General features: G+C 43.9%; 1 protein-coding gene across 7 annotated transcripts in view; it reads right to left on the reverse strand.

The window, feature by feature from the left end:
* The window catches only part of znf532 (zinc finger protein 532), a 150629-nt gene that overhangs the window by 111463 nt on the left and 25225 nt on the right, over positions 1-13941 (reverse strand). The window contains exon 1 of one of the 7 annotated variants that reach the window (XM_080181399.1): positions 4890-4979. The exons of 5 other annotated variants lie outside the window; for them this stretch is intronic. The gene's annotated coding sequence lies outside the window, so the exon portion shown is untranslated. Of the gene's footprint in view, positions 1-4889; positions 4980-13941 lie in introns of those variants that run through there. One more of the 7 variants, XM_080181477.1, reaches the window with a different exon arrangement.

Raw genomic sequence — 13941 nt, forward strand, 5'->3', positions numbered from 1 at the left:
TCTGACAGTGTGTAAGGGGCAAAATGCCCCATGCCCAGGGGACACCTTGTATGTCACTGCCCACCAGCACGGGGCAGTACCAAGAGGATGGGGCCAGCTGGGGGTGATTGGTGGGGGTGGGGGTGTCCCGCTGACACTCTGCATGGGGGTCACTTAGGGCTGGAGAGAGGCCAGCGATCGGGACAGCCTGGGGAGTGGGGATCGGCCGGAGATCAGAGCGCTCCAAGAGAGGACATCGGGGGGAGCTAGCTGGCGATTAAGTTGGCCAGCAAACTGGAGACTGACGGATTGGGGAAACTGCGCACGTAGAGAGTTCTGGAACTGTCAAACTCTGGCGCAAATAGGCCTTTTGATGATATTAATGATTGTGACCTCTGCACTGCACAGAGTGTGGGAGATTCGAGTCTGAACTCCCACTGAAGTAACAATGATTAATACAAGTTTTCCTATGAATTCGACACTTAGAACTTTTTTGGGAGAATTGCGGCCAACAGCTTTGAACCAGCTCATGAAGGGTTAAGCAGTCAAAACCCCATCAGAGAGTTACTTTGGCCAGCTTTAACTGCAAATCTCTCTCTTTCTCACACAAACACCTGATACTACTACAGTCATGATCGAAACCATGCAGGCATTCCCAGAATTGCATCTTGAATACAGAACAGATGCTCAAGGATATTGCTGTGAAGCCATGTTGCAATCTCTCAAAATAACACACTTCTGCACTAAGAAACGTCAGGTTGTTGCAATAATGAAGGTCAGGATCTCTCTCCCCAGTCTTGCCTCATGTGTCCGCATGAGGCATTAGTCTCTGCTGAAGCCTTTCAATTTTCTTTAACCGCTGGGGACGGCACGATGGCACAGTGGTTAGCACTGCTACCTCACAGTGCCAGGGATCCAGGGTCGATTCCCGGCTTGGGTCACTATCTGTGTGGAATTTGCACATTCTCCATGTGTCTGTGTGCGTCTCGTCCGGGTGCTCCAGTTTCCTCCTACAGTCCAAAGATGTTTTGGTTAGGTGCGTTGGTCAAGCTAAATTCTCCCTCAGTGTACCCAAACAGGCGCCAGAGTGTGGCGACTCGGGGATTATCACAGTAACTTCATCGCAGTGTGAACGTAAGCCTGATTGTGACTAATAAATAAACCTTAATTTGTCCTCTTAAGTCACGAGGAGGCACAGTTTTGGGGTAAGGGGCAGGAGATTCAGAGGGGATTTGAGAAAAAGAATTTTCACTCAGGGTGGCAGAAATCTGGAATGTGCTGCCTGGGGAGGTAATGGAGGCCGGAAACCTTATAACCTTTCAAAAAATATTTGAATGAGCACTTGGAATGTCATAACATTCAAGGATATGGAACAAGTGCCGGAAAATGGGATTCGCGTGCCCTCAGTGACAGTTATTGTTGGTGCAGACTCGATGGGCCAAAGGGCCTTTCCTGTGCTATATGACTCTATAAATGCCTGACCACCAACTGCTGGTGCCACATCAATGGCCCCAATGCAGCAGCACCAGGTCATTGTGGTCAGGCACTGGCAGCTTCTTGCTCTCACTGGCAGGAATCTCACCGGGAGTCTACCATGCTTCACTAATGAGCTTTCACTCATACTTCAGGGTTTCAGCAGAGTCGGAAAACAGGAGTGCTACCCATCCCAATATCAAGGAGGGAGAAGAGGTGCCTGCTGAGAGCCACTTCCTGCCTTCTTGTTGTCGACACTCCCACCCAACCCCACTCTCACGCGAAACCTCTCCACCCATCATTCACCTGTATGTGCATCCAGGACACAGAGCCTCAGGTACCACTTGTATGGAAAGCAGCCACTGCCTTCCTAACGTTGCTGTCTTTCAATAGAACTGCCGCCAACTCTTGGCTGGTGGAACTTGTACCCCTGGGGTCCTTGATCCCGATGCAAGGTCCATCATTAGCTTGTCAAATTTCTGGTTGGCACTTAACTAATGCTCCTTTCGGCAGATGAGATACCCATTAAAGCCAGCCCAAGGTTTCAGGTCAGTGGCCTTTCATCAGAACTCTGGGGTTAAATGGGAGTGCCAGTACAACCATCTGTATGGCTTCCTTCTGTGTTGTGTTATTCTATGATAAGGTATTTCGTAAGAACATATGTCAGACAAAAATCAAACAGTGAGTAACTGGGTTAGAAATGCAGAGGCCACAAGTTCAAATCCCACCAAAGAAGTTGCGAAGCTAAACCTGCACCAGGTAAAAATGTCAAGTGTCATTAAAACCTTGGCTCATTGATGTTTTTCAGTCTGGGGGACTTTGCCACCTTTTAGTTGGTCTGGTCTACACATGACTCCAGTCATATACAATGTCATTGACTCTTAAGCCTGTGAGGAATGAGCAATAAATGCGAATATTGCCCACATTCCAAGAACAAATAAAAGCATGCTGTTATCTCTGCAGTGGTATCCAGAATGCAATTAGCACAAAAATACAACCACCTCAACACCCCGACAATTTACAGATGATTTCACAAGAGTGAAATGCATATGTCAACTCACAAACCACCTGGGGTATACCGGAGCTGACAGAGATTTTAGTTTTGATCAATTATAGAATCACATGTTTGGGAGGCAATAGCTGTGAAGATATTAAGGCTGGTCAAATGCCAGGTCTTTGGTGCTCTTTGAAAACCCTTCCTTTCCCAGTGTCCATTTGTTCCCCCTCAAATGTAAGGGACCCAAACTTGAGTGTGCCTATTGCCAAATCTGGCTCTAAATAGCCGCAAGGCCACCCATATTGGGGTCAAGGCCATTGAGAATGCACAAGAGAATAAGAACAATGAGTTTCCAGGAGGTTGTTGGCCGGATGCAGGATGGAACAGAGGTGGGAGGGAAACAGCCGTGGAAGGGTTTGAGTACAAGAATGAGAATTAAGACAGAAGGGTTTGGGGGTCAACATCCACATTGGTGATCAAACGGGGCCCATGCAAATTAGGATACCAGCAGATTTCTAGATGAACTCACACTTATGGAGGGTGCAAGCTGTGAAGCCAGCCAAAAGATCATTGCCATCGTCAAGTCTGCAGGAAGCATCGGCACGAATGAATCCAGAATCACTGATGATTAACTGTTCTCTAGCCCAGGGCCTAAGATCAGTTTAGCATCCTTAGCAACAGCCCTTAGCTAACTGCTCAACACAAGCCACGGATCAAACTTCGGAAATCGTAGTTGTATGGCTCAGTCACCTATATGCAACAACTGACATTTGTCTTAGGAAATATGGAAGACAATATCCCATTCTGAGCAATGTCATTCTTTAACCCAAAAGCAGACCCATTAGTGTGGGGTGACGTGATGACAATAATTCCTTCCTTCCTGTGTGAGGAAGCACACAGCTGAGTTCATCCTGCAAGGAACTGTGCCACGTTGGCCCATGGTCAATTTTAATTCGAATGTAAGCTTATGTCTTCTTAAAAAAAAGCCCGATTTAATTTCTAACAAAACACGTTCACAACGTTCTGACTGTGACAGTCAGAACTATAGGCCCCAGGACCCCGACTGTTGTTGTTTGACTTTTGTGCCGACCCTAGCAGGCCATGGATCCTAATACCCCTCCAAGGCCAGGGCCCATTTTTGAAAACACTGGAGAGACGGTGAAAGCAGACAGAGGATATTTAAGGAAATAAAATTATCTGTTTAAACCATCACAAGTTACTTACCCTGAACTAGGCCACCACCACCACTGAGGCATATCCAAACACTGTCGGCATTTTCTCTTTTCCAGGATTCTTCAAAACGAGGTGAAAACCCTGTTGAAAATCTTGGTAGCTACATAGATCTCATTTTTAATGAGAATACCAATGTTTTTCTTACACAATAAAAGGGCCTGCCTGGACTACTGGCAGCAAAAGTTAAAATACTGTAATACAGAAAGGAAGGAAGGAGGGAGGGTATATAAAAAAAATCATTGGGCGACAGGCCTGAATGCTTCAGCTCAGGGAAAAGTTTCCAATTTGGGAATAAAAATGCCTGAATTTAGCCACCTTTAATGATGTGTGCATGTTCTGTACATTATTTTCAATTCAGATTTGCTGTGTGGAGAAAACTGGTGGCCGTAGCTGAAGAAACCTCTCCAGAGAATTGCTTAAAAACAAAGAACATTTCCTTCTTTTTAAAGCTTTGAGGGTGCAGCGTCTGTGGCTTTTAAAGGGAGGTGCCAATCAGTAGCCCCAGAAGGCTTTGTGCTGATACTCAAGTTATAAAAACAGATGCACACATACATCATTTAAAATATATATATTAACACGCACACACATACACACCTCACTGTCAGCTAAAACACACAGATCAAGAATCCTTTTTTTTAATATTTCACAATAATTGATAAATTCAACTGGTTAAATTCATGACCATAATTCTCCTGGCATGGTGACTTGCAAAATGTAGGACACCGTCCATGTAGTCTGCTGTGTGATAGTACAAGACTGTGGCTTTCCACCACCACCCCCCCCCCACCTCCCTCCAAAATTCAAAGATTTCCTAGCCAAATATACATTTTCTTTAACTGAAAAAAGAGCAGCACCATAGGAAAATAAAACCTCCATCTTCTCTGCTAGCAAGCCAGCAAAGCATGTCTTTCCTGCCCCAATGTTATGCACAAAAAGTCCAACTTGCAGCATTCTAATCTTGCACAGCAACAGAAATTTGGTTGCAGATTTAAATAGACACTCCTGATTCATATACACTTCGTCTCTCAGAAAGTAACAGATTACCCCAATCCACCATTTTTTTTTGTAAAAGGGAGCACACAATCCCTTCTTCATGCTTGAATCCTCTGCCTCCCAGACAGTGAAACAACCTCTCTCTTTTTTTTCTCTCCCCAAAGATACCACAAACATACCCATTTATAAAGTATTTAGCATACTATCCACATACCAGAATAATGTGTCTAGGGTGCAATCATGCTGTTTTGGATGGTACCTTTCTGCAAGCTTCTTGTATTGCTGCCATGAAGAAGGAAGCAATGTAGCTCAGTGGCTGCATTGTTCATGAAGCTGATCTGCTTCAAACCAGTTCCAGCCGGTTCCAGCCACCCCACACACAGCCATGGAAACCTGTACTGCAGCACATATTGCCCAGTGTTTCCCTCTGCTTATGCCACATTATTGCAAATCTTTTCGCCCCAAAAACACATTTTAAAACTTCTTTTGCAACACCGCGTCTGTAGAATCACGTCTAAATAAAACCTGACAGTTCCCCTACCTTTATTTTTCCCAGCATGTTGCTGTGATCTCTGGGAAAGTCAATATTGTAATAAAGGTTTGTGACAGTACAGTATGAAATGGCTGCGGTGTCCCTAGCAGAAATAAAAAAAAAATCACTGAGAAATTGTTGTGCTAAAATTATCTGCTCATATTTTTGAACGTTCACCGGCAGTGCAGCCAACAGGATTAGATTTTACTTAAATGCGAAAAAAAATTAGAAGGTGCCACAAAAAAATCTGTTTTCTTTAAAGCTGCCAGATCCCAGATCAGATGCTCGCTGTTAAACCAGTAAATCAAACTCCTTTACTACTTTTAGCCAGGAAGAGTCAGAGATTTTTATTGGGATTTATGGGATCTGACGTGCCACAGCACAGAGAATGCAGATCAGAAAATACCAGTCGTTTCTGCTGTTTTTAACCACACCCTTTAAAAGAAGCCATTTTAGAAACAAAACGTATTCTGCTAATTGTCTCGCTCTCTTTCTCCAGGGCCTAGACCTTCAATTTAGCAGTTCAGACACCTAACAGTCAGTGATCATGGGTGTGTGGGATCATTTTTTAATTTTTTTTAAACGTTCCTAGTTTACCTTTTATCACTTATGGAAAAACTACTGCAAACATTACGCATCAGTAAGAAACCAAACAGATTTTCGATTCAAAGAGATGATATTACAAAAAAGTTTCACTGACGAGACAGTTGGAAGCCTAGAAAGTTCCGTGAAAGGGATAAAGCAAGTTTCACCATGAGCTTGGATAAAGCATAAGAAAGAATGGGAAGGGGGAGGGGTGTTATCACTGCAGACGGCTTCCCAGTTTGGGCCACTGCAAATTAACTGTTTGATGTTCAATGGCTCAAACTCGCAGTATTTCAACAACAACAACGTACAGCCATATCGCACCTTTATTTCTTGCAGTGGGTCAAGAAGGTGATTCAAACTGTTGAATACTTTTTCTCCCAACCACACCACCTCGAGCTAGTTAAGGTAGTCCCGATATGTAATGAAATGGATGGGCCGCACCAGCAAAAAGCAAGGCACTGATGACAGCTGAGTGGCTAATCAAGTCTGCCTAATTGAAAGTCGCCTGCGTTGAGCTCACATCTCTCGTCAGCTGATTAAAGAGTTACGTTGACAGTGGTCCTTTAAATTCATTGCTCAAATTCTCTGCATTCATCCGTCTACGGGGCCTGTGTTTGCAAGTAATCTCCAAGAAGAGCTTTATTTTCTTAAAAATAGTAAATGAATGGTTATAATGGGTTACAAATGAATACTAATTCCTTTAACTAAAGTGAATAAAAACAATACACTATCAAGGAGTATCTCTGAGCAGAGTTCTTCCATTTTAAGACTAAGTCCTTAAATAAAGCACTTTGGTATGTTTAACCGCTTCGACAGCCAATGGTTAAACATGCCAAATCTTCCAGCCCCCTGACCTTATTACTTAATACCTTGGGTTTTTTTATGCCATATTCAGTTGAGGGGGGGAGAAGGCCTGGATGACTCGTAGTCTGCCATTGTGCCTGGGTGCCATATTGAAAATACGCAAAACATCACTGACCCACTGTTGCAAAAAGGTGAAACTCCTGAAAAATGAAGGTAGAATTCCGGGAGCACTCCAAGACTAGAAGACGGACCTCCTGTGAAAGAAGATGGATCACAGGAACAATCCCAGAATGTTTCCTCCAGGTGTTCCAGTTTCCTCCCACAGTCCAAAGATGTGCTAGTTAGGTGCATTGGCCATGCTAAATTCTCCCTCAGTATACCCGATCAGGCACCGGAGTGTGGCCACTAGGGGATTTTCACAGTAACTTCATTGCAGTGTGAATGTAAGCCTACTTGTGACACTAATAAATAAACTTTAAACTTTACTTTTCATACTCATTTCATCCCTTATTATCCTACACTCTTTCCAGAACAGCAAAGCAAATGTTGAATATTACTAGTTGTACTCATTCAACTTTGTTTTGTAACTACAAAAGGTACGAGATTTTTAATACCTAACTCTAAGAGCTCCATTAAACCACATCCACCACATGATCTCTTGGGACAACGTGACACTCTGAATCAGGAAAGGCTTGTGAACTTCTAATTATAACCCAACAGTGTATCGATATAACTCACAAAGGTGGTGGCAGAAAAAACTCACACGGTTATAAGTGGATTGGGAGGCTAAGGAAGGTAGTTCAAGCTAAGGAGGTTATGTACCCATGGCTATCAGACACAACAGCTTCTACGAAAGTCCAAAGCATCTAAAATAGGTATACCTCCCATCCAAACTGCCAAAGCTCTGGTAGCACAACCATAAGGCATGGGCACAAGCACAACAGCTCACATTAAAATCACTAGCACTCCCTGAAGTGTCCGCTAATGAAACACCTCACTAAAGCTACAATACACGCTATCATTTGCAGTCCATATCACAAACACACACATGCTGCTGTCAAACAAGAAAGGCAATTTTTAAAAAAACTACTGCATAGGTCAGTTTGTCTGAACAGATTTACCAGTCCCAAATGGATTTCTCAGAATAAAGGCCTGTTGTACATACATTGTCCAGCAAGCCTACCCAGTCAGTCAGCAAAAATATTGATCCAGAGGCTGAAAGTGCAGGGGATAAATGCACCATGTGATATGGCACAAACATAAAGAGATCCTTAGGTTTGACCCCTGACCTCAGCTGTGCTGAGTCAGGTGATCTCACCTGGGACATTTCGTTTGATGTTAAACCAAGCTCAGTTGGGCATAAATGATCCTGTGGCGCTATTTAGTGTAGAGCATTACTCTGGGTATCATAACCTATACACAGCTGAAAAAGTATTTCAAACTGAACACTAAGTCACTTATCTCACTGCAGTATGTGGGAGTTTCCTGTGCACAACTTGGCTATCGCATTTCCTACATCACTGCAGCAACTCCCTTTCAAAACATACTTCATTGTTTGTCAGATATGACAAAGGGCCATCCAGACCCAAACGTTGGCTCTATTCTTTCCCCACAGATGCCGTCAGACCTGCTGAGATTTTCCAGCATTACCTATTTTTGTTATTGAATAGCAGAACAGGCTGGAGAAGGGGCTTTAGAGAAGAGAATCATAGAATTTCTTCATGGCTGACTCCTTCTGTTACTTCTGATGTTCTCTAAGCACTTCAGAAAATCTTGAGGGTGTGAAAAGTACCATATGAATGCCTACCTTTCTTTCCTTTCAATATCATAACATTAAGGACAGGGATGGAAACAAAGACATCACAGTCAGGGGTCTCATATATAACCCAGAAACATCTACTATCAAGAAGCATCGGTGAAAAACAGATGAGGAAAGGATTACAGTTGAATACCCTGTGCGAGAACCTCTCCAGCTATGTCAAGGGCATCCTGAAACCCATTGTACGTAGAACCCCAACTTTTGTCACGACACTACGGACTTCCTACAGAAACTCAGCACACATGGAGCAGTTGAACCAGGAGCATTCCTCGTCACAATGGACGTCTCGGCGCTCTATACCAGCATCCCCCACAATGGTGGTATTGCTGCAACTGCCTCAGTACTCAACGCCGACAACTGACAGTTTCCAGATGCAATTTTACAACTCATCCGCTTGATCCTGGACCACAATGTCTTCACCTTCAACGACCAGTTCTTCATCCAGACATACGGAACAGCCACGGAGACTAAATTCGCACCTCAATATGCCAACATCGTCACGCACAGGTTCGAACAAGACTTCTTCACCGCGCAGGACCTTCAACCAATGCTATAGACTAGATACATTGATGACATTTTCTTCCTTTGGACTCATGGTGGACAATCACTGAAACAACTATATGATGACATCAACAAGTTCCATCCCCCTATCAGACTCACCATGGACTACTCTCCGGAATCAGTTGCATTCTTGGACACACGCATCTCCATTAAGCTCGGTCAACTCAGCACTTCACTGTACCACAAGCCCACAGATAACCTCACGATGCTCCACTTCTCCAGCTTCCACCCTAAACACATTAAAGAAGCCATCCCCTGAGGACAAGCCCTCCATATACTCAGGATTTGCTCAGATGAGGAGGATCGCAACAGACACCACCAGGCACTGAAAGATGCCCTCATAAGAACAGGATATGGCGCTCAACTCATCGATCAACAGTTCTGACACACCACAGCGAAAAACCACAGAAGACAAACATGGGACACGGTGGACAGAGTACCCTCTGTTGCCCAGTATTTCCCTGGGACAGAGAAGCTATGACATCTCCTCCGGAGCCTTCAACATGTCATTGATGAAGACAAACATCTCACCAAGGCCATCCTCACACCCTCCCTTCTCGCTTTCAAACAACCACACAACCTCAAACAGACCACTGTGCAGCAAACTACGCAGTCTTCAGGAGAACAGTGACCACGACACCACGCAAACCTGTCACAGCAACCTCTGCAAGACATGCCTGGTCATCGACACAGATGCCATCATCTCATGTGAGAACACCATCCACCAGGTTCACAGTACATACTCTTGCAACTCGGCCAACGTTGTCTACCTAATATGCTGCAGGAAATGATATCCCAAGGCATGGTATATTGGGGAGACTATGCAAATGCTACGATAACTGGTGAATGAACACCGCTGAACAATCACCAGGCAAGACTGTTCTCTTCCTGCTGGGAAATGCTTCAGCGGTCACAAGCATTCGGCCTCTCATCTTCGGGTAAGCGTTCTCCAAGGCAGCCTTCACAACACACGACAACGCAGAGTCGCTGAGCAGAGACTGATAGCCAAGTTCCGCACACATGAGGACGGCCTCAACCAGGATCTTGGGTTTACGTCACACTATCTGTAACCACCACGACTTGCCTGGACTTGCAAAATCTCACTAACTATCCTGGCTGGAAACAATACACATTTCTTTAACCTGTGCTTAATGCTCTCTCCACTCACATTGTCTGTACCTTTAAGATTTGATTAGCTGTAAAGACTCGCATTCCAACCATTATTTTGTAAATTGAGTTTGTCTCTTTATTTGCCCTGTTTGTGATCAGATCTCCCTCCCACTCACCTGACGAAGGAGCAGCGCTCCAAAAGCTAGTGACATTTGCTACCAAATAAACCTGTTGGACTTTAACCTGGTGTTGTGAGACTTCTAACTGTGTTTACCCCAGTCTAACGCCGGCATCTCCACATCATGACTACCAGCAAGTGCTGTATACCAGGAACTCACTGAACATGACAGCCTGGATTTTCCTGTCTTCATAGGATTTGGGAGCAGGAGTTGGCCATTCAGCCCTTCAAGCCTGGTCTGCCATTCGATAAGATCATGCAGATCAGACTGTGTCCATTTTCCTTTCTGCTCCCTCCATAACCCTTGACTCCCTTATCAATCAGAAACCTGTCTAGTTTTGCCTTGACCCAAGCTCCACTGCTTTAACATGGTTTTAGAGTCGGCTTTAGAAATGGCAGGTGGGATCCAGACACACGATCCCCACCCCTATTTCCACTGCTGGCAATTTTGGTCAGCGTGAGAGATGGGGTGGAATGGGAGCCCATATGCCATTGTCCTAACATTGTCAGGACCATTGTGAAAGTGGGGCATTTTTGAACTTTTGATGGCGGGTGGGTCTTTTTTTTGTTCATTTGTAGGACATGGGCGTCACTGGCTGGCCAGCATTTATTGTCCATTGAAAGTTTCCCGCAGGCAGTTGAGAGTCAACCACATTGCTATGCTCTGGAGCCACATATACGTCAGATTTCCTTCCCTAAAGGACATTAGTGACCCAAATGGGTTTTTCGACAATTGACAACAATTTCATGGCCATCAGTAGATTCTTAATTCCAAATATTTATCATTGAATTCAAATTCCACCATCTGCCATGGCAGGATTCGAACCCGGGTCCCCAGAATATTAGCTAAGTTCCTGGTTTAATAGTCTGGCGATAGTACCATTAGGCCATCGCCTCCCCTTTCTATTGGGCGATATGAATCACAACAGCACAAGGGGTCTTGTGAACAATGGGTGAAGCATGGTTTAGATATGGGAACCATATGAAAGGTCACTTCAAAAGATATTGGCCTATTTCACATGTCATTATGAAATGCTGTTGCAGAAGTTCTCTTTGTTTATACGACACTGAGTGATGATAATGCTTTGATTTGAAAGCGTAAGTGGCCATGAAATAATGTAGTTGCCAGGTTGTTACTTCTGGTGGTTAACAAGCCATGTTTTTCTTGACTTGATCTGACAAATTCCACCCGTCTTGGAGTGCTCCTTGACACCACCCCTCCTCCCCACTAACTTAGCATCGCCACCCCCGAAAGCTGCTGAAAAGACTGAGAATCGAGGGAACATCATCAACAAGTTCCCCGGGACAAGCTCGGGTAGAAAAAGCCCACCATTCTTCATACTCCAGCTGTAGCTGTGACCTTCTCAACAGCCGAGTATTGTGCACATATGAGTCTTAAGTCATCACACCAAACGCACAATTACACTCTATAATGAGAACATCTCAGAAACTCAGAGATCAACTCCCAGTCAGTGGTTTGCAGTCCTCTCAAATATCATTTCCCCCACTTCCCATTCGATGGGATGCAGCAACACACAGAGAAATTATTCTTATTAGCAACAGCTTAGATCTGCCCATCTATGGGGGACCTTCAAGACACCCCACCAGTTAGGAAATTTGACATTAAATTGAAACAACAGCCTTTTCACATAAAGCCATACAAAGGAAGGTAACTGGCAAACCTATCAAGCATCATGGAAATTGAAAATTCTTCAGAGATTTTTATCTACCACATAAAGTGCTATCCTAAGCTGAACAATGTTGGCTAGCCTGTTTTAAAATCCAGTTCCGATTGTGTTTTCTTCTTCATGAAATGTTTGTGTCTCTGGCTGGGCCAGCATTTATTACCCACCCCTTATTCCCTTTGAGGGGTCATTTTAGAGACAACCACATTGTTGTGAATCTGGAGTCACAAGGAGGCCAGACCAACGAAGTAAACTAAATAGGTTTTTGTGACAATCAACAGTAGTTTGTTTAATGGCTATCATTAGACTTTCAATTTCAGATTTCTTTATTTTTAATTGAATTCAAATTTCACCAATGGCCATGGTGGGATTTAAGCCCAGGTTCCTACAGCATTACTCTAGACTTTTGGATTACTAGTCCAGAGACAATACCACTCACTACACCACTGCCTCCTCATTGCTTTCGTGTTTTCCTTTAAGTTCAGCTAAGCCATCTGTTTTGCTGTTTCAAAACTTTGATAGATGGCTAGGCTTTCACAAGGCTTTGAACTTCAGCTCAGCAATCTAGCCATTTGAATGGCTCTGATCAGGAGAGTTTGTTTACACAGTTTTCCAGGGGAACATCAATTTGAATGCACCATATTTTTAAAGTGTAGACTTGCGGACCATAAAGATACAAACAACCAAAAGCTTTATTAGAAAGGTGTTTACTCTACAGGCTATTAGGATAGACTGCCTGTGCAAAAGGCCAATGACATAATCAGAACATCACGTGATTGATCCCTTAAAATGCCTTTGTTCCAACAGGAACAACTTGAATACATAACAGAACGCTTTATCTGTTTGTGACTTTAACTCCATTTTTATATCTGTCCACATTAACCCTGGACTCCCTTGTAGGTCAGCAATCTGTCTAATTCAGCCTTGAATGATTTCAATGACCCAGCTACCCTACTCTCTGTGGAAAAGAATTACAAAGGCTAATGACTGCCTGAGACAAGAATTTGCTCCTCATCTCCATCTTAAATGGGAGACCCTCATTTTAAATTGTACCCCCTAGTTATAGATTCCCTTACGAAAATAAACATCATGTTTCAATAAAATCACTGCTGATTCTTCTAAACTCCAAATGTGTACAGGTCCAACCTGCTCAATGGGTCTCTAGAAGACAATGCCTTCACCCCAGAAATCAACTTCGTACACCTTGTCTGAACTGCTTCCAATGCAAATATCCCATCCTTAATTAAGACTAAAACTTTATACAATACTCTGGGTCTAATCTCACTAATGTGCTGCACTCACTGACAAAAATCCTTACTTTTATAGTCCATCCACCCTGCACCAAACGCCAAGTGGCTTTCCTGTTAACTTGCTGTAACTCTATGCTAAGGTTTTGTACAGACACCCAAATTCCTCTGCACTGCAGCATTCTGCAGTTTCTCTCCATTTAACAATATTTTGTGTTTCTTTTCTTCCTGCCAAAATGGACAATGTCACAATCACCCACATTGTACTCCATTTTCCATACATTTGCACTTAACCCATGCATATCCCTCTGCAAATTCTTTTGGCTGGGTTTTTCTGATTTGGGATGCCTAAGAGGCCCTTTAAGAAATGGTGAGCAATTTTCAGGAGTGTTTTATAGGGCGTGGGCTAATTTGGGTTGACAGCCCAGACTCAGCATTCCTGATCTGGTCAGCCCCATTTTGGAGGGTGCCAGTTTGTGCCACCCAGGTTGTAAGAATGCAGGGTATCAACTGCTTTCTGGTGTGAATATTAGGAGTGGCACAGTGGTTAGCAATGCTGCCTCATGGTGTCAGGGACCCACGTTCAATTCTAGCCTTGGGTGACTGTCTGTGTGGAGTTTGCATGTTCTCGCTGTGTCTGTGTTGGTTTCCCCTGGGTGCTCCGGTTTCCTCCCACAGTCCAAAGAAGCGCAGGTTAGATGGATTAGCCATGATAAATATGAGAGGGTTACAAGAATCAGGT

This window comes from Carcharhinus amblyrhynchos, chromosome 1, assembly GCF_965287045.1.
Source record: "Carcharhinus amblyrhynchos chromosome 1, sCarAmb.v2.hapA, whole genome shotgun sequence".
NCBI classification, from domain to species: Eukaryota; Metazoa; Chordata; class Chondrichthyes; order Carcharhiniformes; family Carcharhinidae; genus Carcharhinus; species Carcharhinus amblyrhynchos.